Source organism: Syngnathoides biaculeatus, chromosome 2 (assembly GCF_019802595.1).
Source record: "Syngnathoides biaculeatus isolate LvHL_M chromosome 2, ASM1980259v1, whole genome shotgun sequence".
NCBI classification, from domain to species: domain Eukaryota; kingdom Metazoa; phylum Chordata; class Actinopteri; order Syngnathiformes; family Syngnathidae; genus Syngnathoides; species Syngnathoides biaculeatus.
In genome coordinates this window covers 43,027,914-43,049,701 of record NC_084641.1, presented here as the reverse complement: position 1 = coordinate 43,049,701, position 21,788 = coordinate 43,027,914, and the positions used below count along the sequence as shown (strand labels likewise).

Sequence of the window (21,788 nt, the reverse complement as noted above, 5' to 3'; positions counted from 1 at the left end):
AAAATAGATGGTGTTAACGTGTAAATTTAGACTAATGTCCCCTTTGCTCAAACCAGCAAAATGCGGCAAGGCAGTTATATTGCGTTTAAGACAATTTAATCACACACACAACAATACAACATAAACACGATGAAATAAACACGAAATAGAAGTTCACAGAGTAGTCGAGCCAAAACAGTGAATAGTCACCAACGTTGAACGAATGCTCCCAAACAGGCAAATGTTCTTTCCAGCGGATATTCCAAGTTTGAGGATGTTTCCAAACAGGCAAATGATCTTTCCAGCGAATATTCCAAGTTAGCGAATGTTCCAGAGAGGTCAAAAGATGAAAGGCAGCAGGCGTCCATGTAGTTGATCACAAGCACCGTACTTTGTCCCAGAGCAGTGGTGAGATTGTAAGAAGAAATAAAGGAAGCATTTTATATTTTTTATAGGAGCTTATATGTATCCAACCTGACCAGGAAAAAAATTGAAACTTTTCTCAGTGATCAAAACATTCCTCGAGTAAGCATGCAAAGTGAGGAGAGTCTTGACGCCCCGTTAACCATGACAGAGTTATATAGTGTATTAAAATATAAGCAGTCAGAAATAGCACCTGGCACAGATGGCATTTCAGTAAAATTTATTAAAATTTTCTGGTCAACCTGGACCTCTATTTCTTCGAACAGTCAAGGACACAGAAGGTAAAGGCCAAATTAGTCATGATTTGAACAGAGCTGCAATAAAACTCTGACTAAAACTATGCAAACACCCCACTCTCCTCACAAAATCTAGATATCATAATTATTTGAAAAAATGCAGCCCTATGGGGACACAAACCAGTGCAATCTGTAGGCTGGTCCCAAGTCTGGATAAATGGAGAGGGTTGCGTCATCTTAAAACTTTGCCAGACAAAAATGAGTGCTCATCTAAACAATCCCAGACCGGATCGGTCGTGGCCCAGTTAACAACACCCGCCCCCCGGCACCGTTAACCTACAGGGAGTCAGTGGAAATTCAGCTACTGTGGGTCGACAACAAAGAGGAGGAGGAAAACAGATTTGTCGGCAGAAGAAGAGGAGGAATGCACAGGGCCTTACAACTAAGTGTAGGAGCATTGAATGTTTGGACTATCACAGGAAAAGATCAGGAGTTGGTTGACATGATGATTAGGAGAATGGTTGATATATTGTGCGTCCAAGAGAGAAGGTGCAAAGGGTAGTAAGGCTAGAAGTTTAGAAGCAGGGTTTAAATTATTTTACCATGGAGTAGATGGGAAGGTAAATGGAGCACTTTTTTTTTTTTTTTTAAGGAAGAGCTGGCTATGAATGTCTTGGAGGTGAAAAGAGTATCAGATTGAGTGATGAGGCTGAAACTAGAAAGTAAGGGTGTTATGTATAATGTGATTAGCGCTGAGGCCCCACATGACCCACGGATGAAAGAGAAATTCTGGAAGGAACTAGATGAAGTAGTTTTGAGCATTCCAGACAAAGAGAGAGCTATGATTGATCCAGATTGTAATGGACATGTTGGTGAAGGAAACAGGGACAATGAAGAAGTGATGGGTAAGTATGGCATCCAGGAAAGGAAAAATGGAAAGGCAGTCGGTTCTGATGACATACCTCCTTGATGTATGGAAGCATTTTGTAGAGTTTGCTGTGGAGTTTTTGACCAACTTATTCAACTGAATACTTACGGGTGAGAAGATGCCTGAAGAATGGAGGAACAATGTGCTTGTTCCATTTTTAAGAATTAAAGCGATTTGCAGAGCTGTGGGAACTATAGAGGAATAAAATTGCTTAGCCACACAATGAAGTTATGGGAAAGAGTAGTGGAGGCGAGACTCAGGACAGAAGTAAGTATCTGTGAGCAACAGTAGGGTTTCATGCCTAGAAAGAGTACCACAGATGCATTATTTGCCTTGAGGATGCTCGTGGAAGAGTACAGAGAAGGTCAGAAGGAGCTACATTGTGTCTTTGTGGATCTAGAGAAAGTCTCTGACAGAGTGCCAAGAGAGTAATTGCATCCGTAAGTCTGGTGTGGCGGAGAAATATGTTACAATAATACAAGACATTTAAGAGGGCACCAGAACAGTTGTGAGATGTTCTAGAGGGGTGACAGAAGAATTTAAGGTGAAGGTGGGACTGCATCAGGGATCACCTCTGAGCCCCTTCCTGTTTGCTGTGGTGATGGATAGGCTGACAGATGAGGTTAGACTGGAATCCTCTTGGACTATGATGTTCGCAGATGACGTTATATGCAGTGAAAGCAGGGAGCAGGTTTAAGAACAGTTAAAAAGATGGAGGCATGCACTGGAAAGGAAATTAATGAAGATTATCCGAAGTGAAACAGAATATATGTGCGTGAATGAGAGGGATGGAGGGGAAAGAGTGAGGCTCCAGGGAGAAGAGATATTGAGGATGGACGACTTCAAATACTTGGGGTGAACAATCCAGAGCAATGGTGAATGTGGTAAGGAAGTGAAGAAACGGGCGAGAGAGTTAGTACATTGATATAAGGGAGCCGAGGATGGAGCTTCCAGACAAAAGATAAAGAGGGAGACCAAAAGAGAAGGTTGATGGATATTGTGAGGGAAGACATGAGGGGAGTCGGTGTTAGAGAGGAAGACGTAGGAGATAGGCTTAGATGGAAAAAGATGTGGCAACCCCTCATGGGACAAGCCGAAAGAAGAAGATGGAGATATGTTTTGTGTTTGAGCGGGGAAAGGGTTGGAGTGGGGGCGACAGAATGTTTAAAATATGTCAACAGTAGAGTATTTATACTTTGCATATTTGAGACAAAAATTCCAACAGTACTCTATAAAGCCCGATGCTGCACATTATTGCAGTACGTAATTATCAATGTTTACTCGGAAAACCTTCTGCTGAATGGGCTGGCGGTGTACATAGTTTTTACAGTTTTTTTTTTTTTTACCTTTGAGATTTTTTTTTGTGTATGTGGGAACCAAAATGTTTACAATATATCAACAGCACAGTACATTTATATTGTCCATATTTAAGACAAACGTTTTTAACAGTACAAGTGTCTCGTTAAATCTTTATTTATTAAAACCTTGTGCTTCAAAGTAACATTTTTAAAGCAGTACGTATGTAATTAACATTACTCACTCTGAGAAAATTCTGCTGGAGGTGCTGGTGGTGTAACTTGGGTTTTTATCTTTGAGCAAAACATGGTGATGGGGAGTTGTCTGTTTTTTCTTCTGCCTCAAAATTCCCCTGTACAAGGACATAACCCCGTCAACACAATTCCTAAATTCGACACCCCGTGCCATATTTACCACCAAATTGTATCACCAAATTCTTTTTCTACATAACGACGAGCAGCATTGCTGTCAGCGAAGGAAGCCTACCCATACAGAGGCACGCTTCTGAGGGCGTAACGCTTTTGAAATTTTCTTAAACCAAACTTTGGTTGCCGAAAAGCTTCTCCTCTTGCTTGCAGCACTAGTGCTGGGTTGAGGTTCATCAGCACTTTCTTCAGCTTCTTCATCATGGTCACCAGGCAGGATTTGATCGTAATGGGCTTTCGCCTTTGTCCTGATCATGTGGTGTCCAAACTTGACGCCTTTTTTTGCAAAAAATCCTCTTATTTCGCTGAGAGACCACGTTTTGCTTCCTTAATAAGTTATTAAAGCACTTTACGGATGTTTGGCACATCCTTCTTTATGTAGCGCATAGTGGATTAATTCACACCATGATGTTGCGTCACAAAAGCTTAATTTCTGCTATCTTTGATCATATCCAGAAGTTTTACTTTTTCACTGATCGTCATCTTGCTCTTTCTCTTAGGCGCTTCGGAGGAAGCTTTTGTAAGCACAGTACTTCAGTGACATTGTGAAGACGAGAGGTTATCGCGCAGTCAAAAGGGTAGACAAAAATGGCGCAAAGGAAGGGTAAAAGAAAGGGTGCAACAAAGGTTGCTGGGTGAGGATTCGCTGATGCGCAGCCATTCAGCTCACATGATAAATCCACACCTGCTCTCATTGGTCGATGTCACGCCGGAGACCAATCATAGGCCTTGTATCAATGAGTCTTCCCGCATTATGCCACTATGGCTGTATTTTTCCAAGTTTTTTTTTTTTTTTGGGGGGGGGTTTGAAAATAAAACCACAACGCACTGAAGCCACAAAAAGTGAAGCCCGAAGTAGCAAGGGCACCCTACACCGAGATTGGTTCATTTTCATCATTTTAACTTAAATTTACCACTATAAAAAGACGTGGTGCCCTACACCAGTGGCTCTCAACTTTTTTACCACCGCAGACCTGTTAATGCTTTAAAAATTTTACCGTGGACCGGGGGGTACTTTAGTAGTCGTTTATTTAATATTGCTTGTATTGAAAATCGAATATAATAAACATGATCATAAATATTAATAATAGTAAGTAAAATAATAAACATAAAAATACACGTGAAAAAGTAAAGAACAAGAACCAGCAATTCCACATTTCTTTCTCTTTTATCTATACATATCTACACAACATTTAAATTTTCTTTTAAATTATTAAACACGGCATTTTTCAACAGATTAAATAAATTGGTCAGTTTGAAGCATCTCCTCTCCTTTCCCCTCTTCCTCATTTCACTCTGTTGGTGACCAGGCTCTCGCAATGTTAATGTTTAAACGTGCCTTGAAAATAAGATAGTTGATACGCCATGAAAATTAATTTAAAGTACATGAAAATTTTAACTCACCATAATACTAACACCTGAGCTTGTTTGTTCCCATCTGCGGGAGACAATGACACCCAAAATGTGTTGCGCAGTTTATTCCGTTGTTTTGGTCACTCCAGAAAACTTCACTTCACACAGGTAAGATGTTGGAAATGGCAACAGGGTTTTCAGTGCTTTGTTAGTGATGTCCGGGTATTCTGCAATGACTTTAATCCAGAACATGGACAGAGTTTTTGTCTCGAAAATACCTATAAAGCCACCGTCGTATACAATCTCCAGCAGTTGATCTTCTTGTTGCACAGACATTCTGAATTCACCTCGTTTGTTGATAAATGGGTCACGGATACAACCCTTGGCTGTTTGTGGGTCCTTTTTGGTTGGGAAGTAGCGCTCGAACTCTTTTAATAGCAAAGACAAGTGTCCGTGCACCAGCTGGGAGATTGAATGTGCTGCCCGTGGCGACTTTTTTCTGAGAAATCTTTGCAGCGGCTCTAGTAATTCTAACACTCCACGTCCAAAATGCTCATCAAAAAGTCGGGCACGTGCTTTGATGTTGTTAATAACTCTTTTCTTGGAGGTTGTAGGCTCTTCTTTTGTCTCTTCACTGAGCCTTTTCCCCTTCGAAAAAACTTTGAAAAGACATGCTTTTCTTTACCCATTTTGCTAGGTTTTGGGGGTAAATCTTGGTGCTGAAGTGACCGAGATGTAACCAAGAGGATCCGGTCATTTTTTCAAAATAAAAGATTGCTCAAATTTGGATAATGAATACAACAGAACCAATTGATTAGGTCTTTGGCGGCCCAGTACCAATTCATTCATGAACCGGTACCGGTCAGCAGCCCGGGGGTTGGGGACCACTGCCCTACACGATACAAATGTAATTTGATTTTAACCTTCTGAAGTTTGTTGAATGACGCTGGGAATAGCCACACGCATGTCACTCTCGACTTTCCTTTTCCCATATTACTTGAGTTTTATCCAAACCCAATATGCGCGCCACTCTCAATGATTCCATTTTAGTGGTTTAAAACTTTAGTTTCTGCCATTAAACAATTTTACTCAAAGAATAAGAGAAATACAATTAGAAGTATCCACTCTTCAGAAAAGTAAACCAAAGTTGTTGGAAGGCCAAAATGCTCCCAACTTTAAATACTTTTATTTATCTTCTTCTTCTTCTTTTCCTTTCGGCTTGTCCCGTTAGGGGTCGCCACAGAGTGTCATCTTTTGCCATCTTAGCCTATCTCCTGCATCTTCCTCTCTAACCCCAACTGCCCTCATGTCTTCCCTCACCACATCCATAAACCTTCTCTTTGGTCTTCCTCTCGCTCTTTTGCCTGGGAGCTCCATCCTCAGCATCCTTCTACCAATATACTCACTCTCTCGCCTCTGAACATGTCCAAACCATCGAAGTCTGCTCTCTCGAATCTTGTCTCCAAAACATCCAGCTTTGGCTGTCCCTCTAATGAGCTCATTTCTAATCCTATCCAACCAGGTCACTCCGAGCGAGAACCTCAACATCTTCATTTCTGCCACCTCCAGTTCAGATTCCTGTTGTTTCTTCAGTGCCACTGTCTCTAATCCGTACATCATGCCCGGCCTCACCACTGTTTTGTAAACTTTGCCCTTCATCCTAGCAGACACTCTTCTGTCACATAACACACCAGACACCTTTCGCCAGCTGTTCCAACCTGCTTGGACCCGTTTCTTCACTTCCTGACCACACTCTCCATTGCTCTGTATTGTTGACCCCAAGTATTTGAAGTCGTCCACCCTTGCTATCTCTTCTCCCTGTAGCCTCACTCTTCCCCCTCTACTTTTCTCATTCACGCACATATATTCTGTTTTACTTCGGCTAATCTTCATTCCTCTCCTTTCCAGTGCATGTCTCCATCTTTCCAATTGTTCCTCTGCATGCTCCCTGCTTTTACTGCATATGACAATATCATCTGCGAACATCATGGTCCAAGGGGATTCCAGTCTAACCTCATCTGTCAGCCTATCCATTACCACTGCAAACTTTTATTTATCTAACCAGTTAAATAACATCAAATGGATGCACCCCAAAATTACTGGGTAGAAATATCAAGCTCTCAAAACTCTCATTTACAAAATCAATGCACTTACCAATAAATAATTGGGAAGATCTTTCTCTGTTTGCTGCTCGTAATTAATGGATGTAGATATGTAACAACAGTTTTAGTATGACATATAGAAAATGCGCACATTATAGGGAAAAAAAAACTTCGAGAGCAAGGTTTACAAATATGCGGGGCCGTAAATGGTAAGTTGCGGGTGTGATTAGGGATTAATCTCAAGACCTTAAAATAACTTATTGAGTTGTTATACCTGAGTATGTAGTTGTTACCTAATACCATTATCATAATTTAGTGACATAGCACTTAGACAGACGTTTTAAACAGGTCAATAGACATTCAATTATTATTCACTTACCCCAACAGTCATCAAAGCAAGAACACTTCTTTTTTTATTATTATCGAGAGTAAACACAAGCAGCATGTTTAACTCCCTTTGCTCTATGTTGCCCAGACTGTGCAGGTGGACGGTGTTTGTAATTATGAGTGTACCCCTTTAAGAGCCGAAGCGGGGCGGAGTCAGGAAAATTAGCAGGAGACTGTGCTTCCTTGTTTAAAAAAAAAAGAGTCAGGCTGTGGTTCACTGCGCTGAATTGGTTTTCATGTGCGCTTAGAATTCTATAAATAAATGAATTCTACTCGTTGTCATGATCCTGCCGCTTCAGCACAAGCTGTGCGGGTGCCCGCGCGGCTACGCTAATTGGGAGGCACACACCTGCGCCTCATGCGGGCTGATCATCCCCTGTATATATAGGACCCGGTGACGACTGGTCCGGGGCCAGTTCGTTGAGCTTTATGTCCCGTTCCAGCACTCTCGTATTCCTGATTGAACCTGTGTGTACCGACCTTCGTCCGTTCTCTGACCAACCTTGTAAGCCTGACTCCTTGATACTTCTGCCTGCATTGATTGTTTCCCCGTGTACCGACTCCTGCCTGTCCGCTCATCTGTTCTCTTTGCCCGACGTCACAACTACCGCTGCGGCACCGGACTGCCTGCTTGTTCCCCGACCTCTGCATACAATAAACGTGTCTCTTCTTGAACTACCTTGCGTCTTCCGAGTTCCTGCATTTGGGTCCTACTCTCGTTTCCGATGGGACGTGACAGAACGAACTGGCCACAACAGGACCCAGCAGGGAAGACCCGGCGTCGCCGGGACCGACGCAAGGTAGACCGTCTGTCGGAGGACCAAGCTTGTCCAATCCAGGTAGGCTCCCTGACGTCCTCCACTTCCGTGTCTTACGCTCCGCCAGCGAGGTATGAATACGTCCCGAACACAACCCGTCCGGCTCCTCATATTCTTCTGGACTCTGACTTTTCGGAATATGAGGAGGACCGTGATTTGTATGACCGGCTGGCGGAGTACGACTCCGATTATTCTGACTATGAATCTGCTCGTCCGATCTTTCATCCCAGTCAGTTTGTTTCACCTCCCCGTGTTTCCAGCACCCGAGCGACTTCGCCCTGGAGGTCCAAGTACACCAATCTGTACGAGGGAACCCGCTTGGCCATCTACCCGGGACCTCCGCGTGGCGGTCAGAGGAGATGTCCCGGCCAGGCGCTCCCTTGTGCCTCCCGCTGCGCGGCAACTAAGACACAGTCCTCCCACTCCTCGCCGGCAACGGCGAAACCCGCAGACCCGCAGCTGGTGGCGAAGCTTCCAGCCCAGAGGGAGGAGGAGTCGCCAAATCACGAGGCATTCCGCCGCAAGATGCGGGCGGAGATAGAGCGGCAGAGCGCCGAATTGGCGGCTCTCACGGCCCAGGTCCGGCAAGGATTGGCGAACCAGCCGAGCTACGCTGACGTCGCAACGGCGACAGACTCGCTGCTGACTCAGGTTCACGTTGCCGTGGAAACCGACCCGCCCCCTTGCCAAGTGCACGCCACAGTGGGAACAGACTCGCCACCTCGCCAAGTGCACGTAGCTGTGGAGACTGACCCGCCTCCTTGCCATTCCCACGTCGAGGTTTTGGCGGTTCCGAGCAGAGCTCACGCGGCAGTTGGAACTGACCCGCTCCCGAGACACGCCCACGTGTCAGTTTCGACTGACTCCCCGCCTACTCAGGTTCACGTTGCCCTGGAAACGGATTCGCCACCGCGCCACGCCCACGTTGCTGTTTCAACGGATGCACTGCAAGCTCACGTGGCAGTGGGGACCGACCCGATGCCACCTCACGTTTCTGTCCAGGAGGTGGCGACGTCTCCACAGCCGCTTCTTGTCCGTGCTCTGGAGTGGCAGTGGCGACCGGCCCGCGGACGCTCCACACTCCTGCTCTGTCGGCGACCGGCCCGCGGTCGCTCCCCGTTCCTGCTCTGTCGGCGACGGGCACGCCCATACGGTCCTGTCCAGAAGGTGGCGACGGTGACACTGACGCTGCCTTCTCACGTTCCTGTCCAGGAGGTGGCGACAGTTCCCCAGCCGCCTCACGCTCCCGTCCAGGAGGAGGTGGAGTTAGTGATGCTGATGCCGCCTTCTAACGTGGCTGTCCAGGAGGTGGCGATGACAATGGGGTCGCCGCTTTCTCACGTTGCTGTCCAGGAGGTGGCGATGACGATTGGGTCGCCGCCTTCTCACGTTGCTGTCCAGGAGGGGGCGATGGCGTCGCCGCCTTCTCACATTGCTGTCCGGGAGGGGGCGGTACTGGCGCCGCCTTCTCAAGTTGCTGTCCGGGAGGGGGCGGTACTGGCACCGCCTTCTCAAGTTGCTGTCCAGGAGGGGGTGGTACTGGCGCCGCCGCCTTCTCACGTTGCTGTCCGGGAGGGGGCGGTACTGGCGCCGCCACCTTCTCAAGTTGCTGTCCGGGAGGGGGTGGTACTGGCGCCGCCGCCTTCTCAAGTTGCTGTCCGAGAGGGGGCGGTACTGGCGCTGCCGCCTTCTCACGTTGCTGTCCAGGAGGGGGCGGTACTGGCGCCGCCGCCTTCTCACGTTGCTGTCCAGGAGGGGGCGGTACTGGCGCCGCCGCCTTCTCACGTTGCTGTCCAGGAGGGGGCGGTACTGGCGCCGCCGCCTTCTCACGTTGCTGTCCAGGAGGAGCTGGGGAGTTCTGTGGAGCCACCCTGGAGCTGGAGAGACTACGGGAGGGTGGTGGTCATTGCTCTGGTCCTTCTCTCCATCGTCCTATTCGCTCCAGATGGCTCCCAGCCGCTTGATGACCTGGCCTCGTTGGCGACCAATCCCTGGTTGTCTTGCAACGACGGCGTGGGAGGTTCTCGTCCGGAGCAGTGGCCTGCCTCGTTGTGGTTCCTGCTTCGCCGTTTGGTTCCTCACAGAGGTCGTCCGCCCGAGTCGCCCCGTGGGGACCCTGGTGCTTGGCGTCCGGGTTGTCCTCCTGACCTGTCCGCCCGGACGCCTCGTGTTTGGTGGCCTGGATGGCCACCAGTCTGGGGTTCGGGGGGGGCAAAAATTCACCATGAAAATTCGTAATTACAGAGAAAAACACCATTAAATGATATTGGATTAACCTTCATTTTTCAAGGTACAGTACATATGACATTACCTATCGAATTAAGGTCTTTCATTGTTCAGCAGACTATTCTTTTACGAGTTTGCTCTGTAGTTACGGGCACGTGTTTTCATCAGGGCCTGCTGACTTGGGCCGAACCAGTCTGGTCCAACATGACATCCTGACCCGCCCAGGTGCCCCTATTAGCCGCCACGTAGGATGGGGAGAGAAAAACAACAGGATGCAGACAGGCAGATCCGCGACACCCTGGGGAGTAGTGTCTCCCCCATAGTTATGGTACATAAGAAGGATGGGACGTACCGTCTTTGCGTTGATTACAGAGGCCTTAACAACCCCACCATAACTGATGTATACCTGCTACCTTGTATCCAGGATACGCTGGATACACTCTCCATCGCCAAATGGTTCAGTACGTTGGATCTTGCATCAGGGTACAGGCAGGTAGAGATGACATCGAGAGCCCGCAGAGCGACAGCCTTCTGCACTCGTACTGGCCTCTTCGAGGGGAACGTCAGGCTGTTCAGACTCTCCAATGCTCCAGCAAAATTCCAACGGCTGATGAACCGCTTGCTGGTTGGTTTGCAGTGGGAGACCTGCCTGGTCTATTTGGACGACATCCTCGTGCTGGCCAAGGACGTGCCGGAGATGCTTCAGCGGTTGGGTCAGGTATTCGATCGACTCCAGCAAGCTAATTTTAAATTGAAACCGGCCAAATGTTGCCTATTTCGTCGCTAGGTTGAATATCTGGCCATATAGTCATATAGACATATATAATATGTCTTTGGTGCGGCCACAGATCCCAGCAAAGTGGAAAAACTCAGAGCATGGCCACCACCAACATTTACCCGGGAGGACCGATGCTTCATCGGCCTGGTTTCCGAGTACCGCTGGTTCGTAAAGGACTTTGCTTCGATAGCTGGACCACAGCATAACTTGATGTAGAAGAATGTTAACTTCTAATGGCATCTGGAGCACCAAGCAGCTTTTGAGGAGCTTAAGTGTCGCCACACCTCAGCCCCTGTCCTTGGCAATCCACTTGACCATGGCGACATGGTGCTAGACACTGATGCAAGCAATATAGGTGTTGGTGCTGTACTCTCACCAGTGCAGCAGGGCATAGAGCGTGTGCTGGCATATGGCAGTCGTAAGCTAACAAAAACTGAAGAGAACTTCTGCCCCACAGGACGAGAACTGCTTGCCATTGTTGATTTCATGTCCCATCTTTGCCAGTACCTCATTGGATGTCCTTTCATGGTGCAGACTCATCACAGCAGCCTGCGCTGTTTGACAAAGATGAGAGAGCGAGAAGGACAACTAGCTCATTGATTTGAGAAGCTGGCCAAGCACGACTTCAATATTGTCCAGCGTCTAGGTCAGGTGCACTGCTATACTGATAGCCTCTCCAGAAGGCTATGCTGGCAGTCCTCCCCCTGTGAAATATAGGCTCCCTCCACACTTCCTGGAGGCATCACTCATCAGTCAGTCCAGTATAATTTGGACTCTGACCACAGTTCTCTGTTGCCGAGACCAATGGAGGTGAAAGAGCTTCCACCTGATACAGCACTGAGTCTAGTGGGGGTAGAGGAACTGCAGGCTGTTACAGAACTGTGTCCAGTGGGGGTAAGTCAAAGCACCCCCACACCCGACACAAAGATTTTGAACCAAAACGTTCTGACTAATGAACATATAGTAAAACTGATTGAAGAAAATCCTGATACTCCTTCTCTGTTTTCTGGCTGGACCATGGGGGAGCTGAGACAAGACCAGGATGCGGATGCTAATATTGCACCCATACATGCCTGGATGAAGGACAGGAACGCGCATTCTCCATGAGCGGTGGTTTCGCCATACAGTCCAGACGTACTGGTCGCAATGGAAAACGGCTGTACCTTCGAAATGGGGTTCTGGTCCGTCGCTTCTACTGCCTCAATGATACTGACTCCAATGGGATCTGCCCGAGTGGGAGCCCCGATGGAACGCATTGCCCTGGACATTATGGGAAGGGTGAATGAAACTGAGCAAAGAAACCGATATGTGCTGGTGATACAGGATTATTTTATGAAGTGAACGGCGGCGTTCCCGATGCCCGATAAGCGAGCAGCGACTGTTGCTGAAATTGTTGCGTCTGAGTGGGTGTGTCACTATGGGACACCTCAAGCTCTGCACAGCGATCAGGGTTGTAACTTTGAGTCTGAGGTATTCCAAGGGATGTGCAGTCTATTAAGCATTGACAAAACTCCCACCACGCCATTCAGACCTCAGTCAGATGGCCAAGTTGAATGGTTCAGCGCCACTCCCCACAGGATCCTGACTTCGACAGCAGAACGCTGTCATTGGGACTGGGACCTTATGCTGTCATGGCCTACAGGGCCACCAAGCACGTTCATGATGTTCGGGCAAGAAGTAAATGAACTTGTGGGCCTTGTTACAGGGCTGCCTCCTAACCCAGACAACCAACTGACTGGTCCAGAGTACATGCAGCAGATGCGTGAGCGGCTCGAGCTGGCTCACCTCATCACCTGAGATGCCCTGAGCGAGTCAGTTACACGCGCTAAAAGACAATATGACAATAATTGGTGCCCCAGGCAGTCCACGATCAGAGATCCTGTGTGGTATCTAGTGAAAAGGACCCGTCGCATCAAGAATAAAGTCCAGAAATTCCTCCCATCATAAGAAGGGCGAATCTTTATCCTGGGTCAATTAGACGACCTGGTCTACCGAATTCAGAAGAACCTGAGAGCCAAGGTGAAAGTTGTTCACCATGATCAGCATTACTGCTGCTGTGACCCCCTGGACAACACTTGGGGTCTGGGCCAAGGTCAAGATTGGAGAGCTACGGAGATTCCACCACTAGCCTTGAAGGAGGACCCAGTCGACCCTGATATGGGATTACCAGACCTGTTCTCCAGTACGAGACATGCTGGTCTTGGTGCTGATCCTCCCTCCGTCCCGACTGCAACACACCCCACTGCGGTTGTTCTCAGCCCAACCTCTGTTTCCCATGCAGGAAGTGAGAATCGCGGGGGTGCAACGGTTGACTCACGCCCTTTGGGCCTATAAGGGTAGTGACATGGACATCACCGTAGGGCACCCAACAGGTATGGTGTGTGGGTCATGTAGTTGGGCGGTCCTTCCACTCCCTGACTGTTCTGGGAGAGACTCTGGGAGTTAGAGGTCAAAGTTCTATTGTGATGGGTTTCTACAATGTTTACAGCGCTGTTTTCTTTGATCTTCTGTTTTTAAAAAAATGCTGTTGGAATGGGTTTTTTGATCCCACACAGTTTGTCAATGCTAAACCTCATTGTTAGTATTTCTTTTATTTTTCTAGGTCACCACATACAGTAGTGACTGTAAAATTGCACTTTCACTTCTATCTCATAATTTTAGATTGTGTACCTGCGTAAGCCTGAAACAATAAGACTATTGTCATTGTTTTACTCTACCTCAGTCTGTATACGTTAATGGTGTCACAGTTGTGTAAACCAGTTCATACATTGCTGTGCTATAGTGGCATGATGTTATTGCCATGCAGAGTGGGGGTAGGGTTACAGGTGTTGTGATGGCGGGGCTTGGTGCAACTGGGCATGTGTATTGATGTGTTGGTGAGACGGACTATGCATGCATTTTTTTTGAGAGGCGAGTGTTAGAGGAAGACCGTATTTTGAAGCATCACTCAAAGCTGGAATCTTCTTCTTCTTTTCCTTTCGACTTGTCCCGTTAGGGGTCGCCACAGCGTGTCATCTTTTTCCATCTTAGCCTATCTTCTGCATCTTCCTCTCTAACCCCAACTGCCCTCATGTCTCACCACATCCATAAACCTTCTCCTTGGTCTTCTTCTTGCTCTTTTGCCTGGCAGCTCCAACCTCAGCACCCTTCCACCAATATACTCACTCTCTTGCCTCTGAACATGTCCAAACCATCGAAGTCTGGTTTCTCGAACCTTGTCTCCAAAACATCCAACTTTGACTGTCCCTCTAATGAGCTCATTTCTAATCCTATCCAACCTGCTCACCCCTACTGAGAACCTCAACATCTTCATTTCTGCTACATCCAGTTCTGCTTCGTGTTGTTTCTTCCGTGCCACCGTCTCTAATCCGTACATCATAGCCGGCCTCACCACTGTTTTGTAAACTTTGCCCTTCATCCTAGCAGAGAGTCTTCTGTCACATAACACACCAGACACCTTCCGCCAGCTTCCTTACCACACTCACCGTAGCTCAGGATTGTTGACCTTTAATATTTGAAGTCCTCCACTCTCGCTATCTCTTCTCCCTGTAGCCTCACTCTTCCCCCTCCACCTTTCTCATTTACGCACATATATTCTGTTTTACTTCGGCTAATCTTCCTTCCTCTCCTTTCCAGTGCATGTCTCCATCTTTCTAATTGTTCCTCTGCATGCTTCCTGCATTCACTGCATATCACAATATCATCTGCGAACATCATGGTCCAAAGGGATTCCAGTCTAATCTCATCTCAAAACTGGAATAATTGTACAATGTAACAATTCGCCAGTTCAAACACCACAAGGCACAGTACACTGCGGGTAAGAGGGGCATCAGAGTGGCCAAGGCGACCTCGAAAAGAAATATTGAGGAGGAAACAACTCAAAAAAGATGTGGGGTGGATTACGACATATCACAAACTACAACAGTAAGAACAATATGCTGGAACACAGACTTCTCGCTTTCATAGGAATTAAACAATTTTTTTGCCCATTTTGAGATGGACAGATCAAACCCATGCTCATCACAACCACCTCCCATCAGCAGCACATTGAAGCTTCAAGAACATGAAGTGAGAGGTGTGCTCAGGACTGTAAACACCAGGAAATCTGCTGGCCCAGACAAGGTGCTGGAGTAGGTACTGAAGGCCTGTGCTAATCAACTGACGAAAATCATCAACGGATCCCTGCAAGAATCAACAATTCCCTCCTCCCTGAAATCTGCAACAATCATCCTCATCCCAAAAAAAAACAGCCATTGAAAGTCTAAATGATTACAGGGCTGTTGCACCCTGTGATCCTGAAGTGCTTTGAGAGGCTGATTGCACGCCACATAAGGGGCTCACTTCCTCCCTCACTCAACCCCTACCAGTTTGCCTCCAGAGGAAACCGGTCCACCGAGGATGCTATCACAATAGCTCTTCACACTGCACTGAGCCACTTGGAATGCCAAGGGAACTCCATCAGGATGTTTTTCATAGACTTTACTTCAGTCTTGAATACATTCATTCCAGGCATTTTGGTTGACAAACCCTCCATCCTTTTGACTATCTCATTCCATCTGCTGCTGGATTAAAGACTTCCTCACAAACCGTCCACAGTCTGTCAGACTTGGCCCACACTTCTCTTCCTCAATCAACCTCAGCACCGGGTCCCCCCAAGGCTGTGTACCAAGCCCTCTGCTATACTCTCTGTACACATATGACTGCATCCCATTCCATCCCAGCAACTCCATTATCAAGTTTGCTGATGATACCACCATGATCGGGCTTATCACAAAAGGAGATGAGTCTGCCTACAGAGACGAGATTGGAAAATTGTCAAAATGGTGTTCTGTAAACAACCTTACAGTGAACACCACAAAGACGAAGGAAACCATACTGGACTTACAGAAGTGTGGCATGGACCCTATCCCACTGCTCATCAATGAGAGTGTGTGGAGAGGGTCCACTCCTTCAAAGTTCTGAGAGTCTACATCACGGACAAACTCACCTGGACTGTAAATACAACCGCGGTGGTAAAAAAAAGCAGCGACTCCACTTCCTGAGAGTGCTCAGGAAGGACAACTTAGAAGCTAAGCTGCTGTGGGCTTTCTACAGAACCACCATGGAGAGCATCCTCACATACTGGATCATAGTCTGGTATGCTGGATGCACAGCAGCAGACGGGAAAGCTCTGCAAAGAGTGATCAACAGTGCCCAGAAGATCACTGGCTGCTCTCTGCCCTCCCTTGAGGACATTGCCAACTCCCGCTATCACAGCAGTGCCACTAAAATTGTAAAGGACTATTCACATCCTGGTCATCACCTGTTTAAACTGATGCCCTCTGGAAACCGGTACAGGTCCAACAAAACACGTACAGCCAGATTCATGGACAATTTTTTCCCCCAGAGCCATCAACTGCTTGAACTCAAAACCATTGAACATAGCAGTACTATAATGTAATATTATGCAACTGCACTTATGTGCATTTATTTATTTTAGCAATAACTGTGCCTTGATGTTTTATCTGTTGTTTTTATCTAAGATTTTCTTCTATTTTTAATTTATTTTATTGCACCTTGTGGAGAAAGCACTCATTACTTCGGTGTATGCACTGCATTGACATTAAAGGCTTTTGATTTGATTTGGTATTTCCGGTGAAAAATTCGAACCTCGAAGTCAACCAACCAAATGGAATGTTGTCCAAGATTTGCAAGCTGTTAAACACTGCAGTAAATGCTCCGGCTGCCTGTGTAACAAATCCCTCATACCGTTTTGAGCCAAATACCACTTGGCACAAAGTGGATTTCAGTTGTCACCTTTCAAATGTATTTTTTTCTGTGCTGATTCACAATTTGGTTTGACTTCATTTTCAAAGGTAAAAGTACACTTGGCCAAGGTTGTGCCAAGGGCTGACATGCAGCCTCAACCTCTTCTTGAAGCACTCGCCTGCAGTCTTGAATCGTTGACACTCACACCAGTCATAGCTTCGCTACAATTTGTTGATGACTTTTTGATTCCTGCTCCCATCAAAGAACAATGTGAGACTGATATGATAGATTTGTAGAAAACACCTCACATTAGAAGGTCACAAAGCATCCTTAAGAAAATTACAGTTTGTATCGCAAGAGATTATATTTCTAGGACACTTCCTCACTCCTCAAGGGAAAATGCTTTCTCCATCTTGAATGGAGGATGTTCTTGAGACACCCAAACCACTCACAAAGAAACAGGTGCTGTTGATTTTTGGACTGTGTGTTATTGAAGACATTTCATGCCAACATTCTGATTATGACTCTGCTGTGCATTCTCTCGCTCTGGACAGGTCACTGACTTCCTCCATCACGTGTAAGTGGACACCTGAGGCTACCAGTGCATTTAAACACCTCAAGTGCGCCTTCCAATCCTGCCCCACTCGTGAGATCCCGGAATCATTCAAACCCTTTGTTCAGTTTGTAGACGAACACCACAGAAACATGACATCAGTGTTGCTTCAGCACCAACTTGATCCAGTGACACGAGGTCTTCCTGCATCCCTTAGTGCAGTGGTAGCCTGTGAAGAGGCTGTATTTGATACACATGACTATGTGGTGTATGTGCCACTCACTCTATACGTCCCCTACTGTGTAAGTCCTATCTTGTAAGTGCAATGCTAATCCCACTTGTTGCACTTTGGCTCAGATACAACACAGTGTTGTTGGGCCTTCCTAATGTATCGGCACGGAGTTGCACAGCTCTCAACCTTGCTACGCTCATGCCACTACCTGATGAGAGGGAGCCACATTCTTCAGTACTTATTCACACCTAGTGTTGACCTCTCTGATATGCCCTTGCAAATCTGGATTTGGTCTTTTATGTAGACGGATCCACGACACCACGAGATCCTGATACTGGGTACTGCAGCAGCGGCTTTGCGGTGGTTGATGGTTGGTGGCCTCGTCACTACTCCTTTAACGATACTCATCACAAGCAGCTTTGTTAGTTGCACTCACAGAGGCCTGCCGTTTGGCGGAGGGAAAATTTGTCACCATTTACACAGACTCACCCTGTTTTTGGTCTGGTCCATGACTGTGGCGGCCTCTGGCACCATCGCAATTTTGAAAATTCTGATGACAAACCAATTGTTCACCATGACAGTGTTGCAGCTCTCCACAATCCTGTCCTTCTGCCATCTCTTATAGCAGTAGGTTAATGTGCGGCACACAGCAATTTATCTGACCCTGTCTCAGGGAAATGCATGTTTGGACGTAGCCGCCAAGGCTGCATCACGCCTGTTTCTTCCTTAATTCCATCTCACCTCCTCCCTTTCCACTGCCTACTCATCCCCCTCGCTCTCTCTCGCTGACCTTCACTCACTATCAACTCACGCTGAACGTGCTGTGTGACACCAGTGCAGGATGACTTTCGAGAATGGCATTTGGGAGGGCTCTGATGCTAAGCCTTGTCCCCCTTGATGTCTTTTCTTTTGTTATGCTAAAATAACGCATGGGTTGGACCATGTTTAAAATGGGGGAATGGTTTCTGCGGTAGAATGTCATTAGTTTCCAAAAAGGTTTCCTTTTCCGCAAACGTTTTTTGTAAATCTTGCCTCAGAGGTGCTCGCTTCACAACAGCTGCTCACACAACAGGTGGCACATTAGCCACCTACATGGCCATTCCAACATGTAATGATGGATTTTATAGAATTAAAACCCAGTGAAGACAAAAAATATTATCTAGTTATGGTAGACATCTTTTCCAAATGGATTGATGTATTTCCAACAAAGCATGCGTCAATGTTGTGAACTGAAATTATTCACAGATGAGGAATTCCTCAAAACCATTCTTCTGACACTGGGAAGCACTTTGTAAATGAAGTGATGACTCAGCTTTCGGATAGACTATAGATTTGACCTCTAAACATGTTGTAGTTACAATAAAAACAAAATTGAATTTTAAAAGCTAAATTGAGTAAATGTTTGTGAAGACACGAGATTAAATTGGATCAAGAGGACAACGTGATCAGGTCTTGCACCTCTTTGTCTAACCTGCTCTTTGAAGTCAGAAAAGCAAGTTCACGCAGCACTACTGAGGCCATCAGAAATACCCTTGCATGACATCAAACCCAGTGACTTTTTGCTGATAAAGAACTTCTGGCGGAAAACAGAGTCATCAGCGCTGGCTGGGCCCTTTTCAAGTTCTCCTCATTACCAACACTTCAGGGCTACACGGGTTCATGAATCACACTGCATGAAGGTCCCAGTGCCTCAGACAGTCCTGAATCGTCCAATCTCATTTTCGATGCCGAATGATCATAAAGGTATTCAGGTCATAAAGGTCAGCTGATGAAGGGTGATCTGAATGCCTAGATCAGGGGTGGCTAACCTGAGGCTCTCGAGCCACATGCGGGTCTTTGCCTCCTTTCTTACGGTTCTCCTGAAGGCTCGAAAGCATATAGAAGTTCTGTATACATGCGGGCACATGCTTAATTTTTTTTTCATTATGGTAGTTGTGAGCGTTGTTTCCGTTTATTACGGTATTTGCGTGCGCGCTTTGCTTGAGTTTATTACTGTTGTTACTGGTATTGTGACAACAAGCTCAGTGTGTATGTGTGTGGATTGTGCGTTGCCGCGTGGGTGTGTTTGTGTGTATGTGTGTGTGTGTGCGTGTGTGTGTGTGTGTGTGTGTGTGTGTGTGTGAGACAGGACTGTGGAGTGGGAGGGTGAGAAAGAAAAATAAAACGCAATGGCAACCGGGGAAGACTATTCCCGCCACCAAGCTCAGCTGTGGAACGAGTGAAGGAAGCATTAACTTCGAGCAGGTCGACCTCGGCAGAGAGAATTACATCTCCCCTACGTCTCCTGATCACGGTCACGTGACCGCAGCAGGAAAGGTTAGAACGGTATTTTCAGCCTTTGCATTGAATGAAAATAGCTCGATTTTCCCAGTAGAATGGTGATCTTTGGAGAAAATATTTTTTTTGCAAGGGAGAAATGCACAGTTAAACGAAAATACGTCATACGACATCGGTGATGTCGTGGAAATCTTGTGTCCTGAAAACAAATTCTTAAACAAATGGTATCAGCCCTTCTCCTCTTCTGCCACACTGTTGAACAGACAATATTGGACATTAGCATGGCTACTGATCCACAGTTGCACTCGGACCTCCAATTGTGAGTACTTCATTGTTGCGTTAGAAGAGAGTTGTGAGATACAGGACGAGACTTGGTTAAACTGTGTGAGAAAGTGGACACAGTTTTATTTATTTATTTTTTAATTACTGGCCTGTGGTTTTGGTACTCTGTACCAGTCCATTTTTCTTATCATCATGTATGTGTGTCACATTTTCAATGAAGCTGGTTGAGTAAAGGTATGTGTCTGAGGAGTGAATGATATTCATGTGTATGATGTGGCTCTCTACCATAACACAGTAAAAAAAAAAAAAAAAAAAAAAAAAAAAAAGAGTATAAATGGTGTTTACCCAATATAAAATTGAGCCATCTTAACAAACGTAAACGTTTTGAATGTTTATTTTGCAAATAACCTGAGTCATCATGAGGGGCACGATGGCGTAGCTGTAGAGCATTGGCCTCACAGTTCTGAAGACCGGGGTTTAAATTCCAGCCCTGCCTGTGTGGAATTTTGCATCTTCTCCCCGTGCCTGCATTGGTTTTTGTCCAGGCACTCCGGTTTCCTCCCACATTCCAAAAACATGCAACATTAATTGGGCACGGTAAATTGCCCCATCAGCGTGATTCCTTCCACATCACAAAAACATGCACGTTTTGGAGACTAAATGGTGTGATTGTGAGTGCGACTGTTATATGTCTCCATGCGGCCTGCAATTGGCTGGCAGCCAGTCCAAGCTATGCCCCCCTTCTGCCTGATGATAGCTGGGATAGGCTCTGGCACTCCCGAGACGATCGTGAGGATAAGTGGCTCAGAAAATGGATGGATGAGTCATTATTTGGAATCATTGACTATATATAAAGTAAAGTAAGTCTTTACTATCAAATTTATTTATTTATAATTAATCTATTTAATATCTTTGTACACATTTTATTGACTGTAAAGAAGAGCTGTTAGAGTGACTGAAATTTGATTGCATGGAAACAAAGATTACTTGTTATGTGATGAGTTTTGTCTGAAATTGTGCAAAGGTGGGATTTCTAATAACTCGAGACCATGGTTTTCGGGGAAGAAATGGTAACTTGCTTTTTCCTAGCTTTGCAATTCTGCTTCCCAGGGTTCATAGTGGTGAGTTAAGAGAGGTCAGCTCTGAGAAAGGGGGTGAAAAAAAGAATTTCAACTTTATGACCCAGGTCTCAGAACTTGAGGGCCGTAACAAATGCAATGAGTTTGCCTGTTATTTTAGTGATGAAATGCAATCCATCAGGTTAAATATCAGCACCAATCTGTAAAATGAAAATTGACAGTACATCTGAAACCAACCTGGGAAAACTCTATTTCCAAAGTCAGAATTTGACACAGTTGCCAGAAAAACTATAGAGAAAATGGTTCCACAGCTGGAACAATGAAAAAGCTTTAATCAATATACCGAATGACTTTTTCAAAATTATTGTGACGTCAGCGTTATCTGATTTGAAACAAATAATCTAATTGCTCGCTTCAGTCTGGCAAGTTTCCTAAAGCTCATACAGTAGCTGCTGTTAAGCAACTTCTAAAAACAACAGAGCATTGGATGCTTCCATATTGGCAAGCTATAGACTCATCTCAAATCTCGCTTTCATAGCCATGATTGTTGAGAAAGTTACAGTGAAGAAAATAAGTATTTGAACACCCTGCTATATTGCTAGTTCTCCCACTTAGAAATCATGGAGGAGTCTGAAATTTTCATCGTGGGTGCATGTCCACTGTGAG

General features: G+C 46.0%; 1 protein-coding gene and 2 long non-coding RNA genes across 4 annotated transcripts in view; 1 reads left to right on the top strand and 2 right to left on the bottom strand.

The window, feature by feature from the left end:
* LOC133493407 (peptidase inhibitor 16-like) overlaps positions 1-21,788 on the bottom strand; it is a 63,341-nt gene that overhangs the window by 13,621 nt on the left and 27,932 nt on the right. The window lies entirely within an intron of this gene.
* LOC133493430 (uncharacterized) lies at positions 352-4,831 on the bottom strand. The gene is made up of 3 exons (XR_009792976.1): positions 4,692-4,831; positions 3,107-3,214; positions 352-369 (listed from the first exon to the last, which is right to left on the bottom strand). It is a non-coding gene; the product is annotated as an uncharacterized LOC133493430 (long non-coding RNA).
* Positions 19,444-21,788, top strand: part of LOC133493434 (uncharacterized) — a 27,819-nt gene continuing 25,474 nt past the window's right edge. The window contains exon 1 of the long non-coding RNA XR_009792977.1: positions 19,444-19,800. This is a non-coding gene — a long non-coding RNA (uncharacterized LOC133493434). The remainder of the gene's footprint in view (positions 19,801-21,788) is intronic.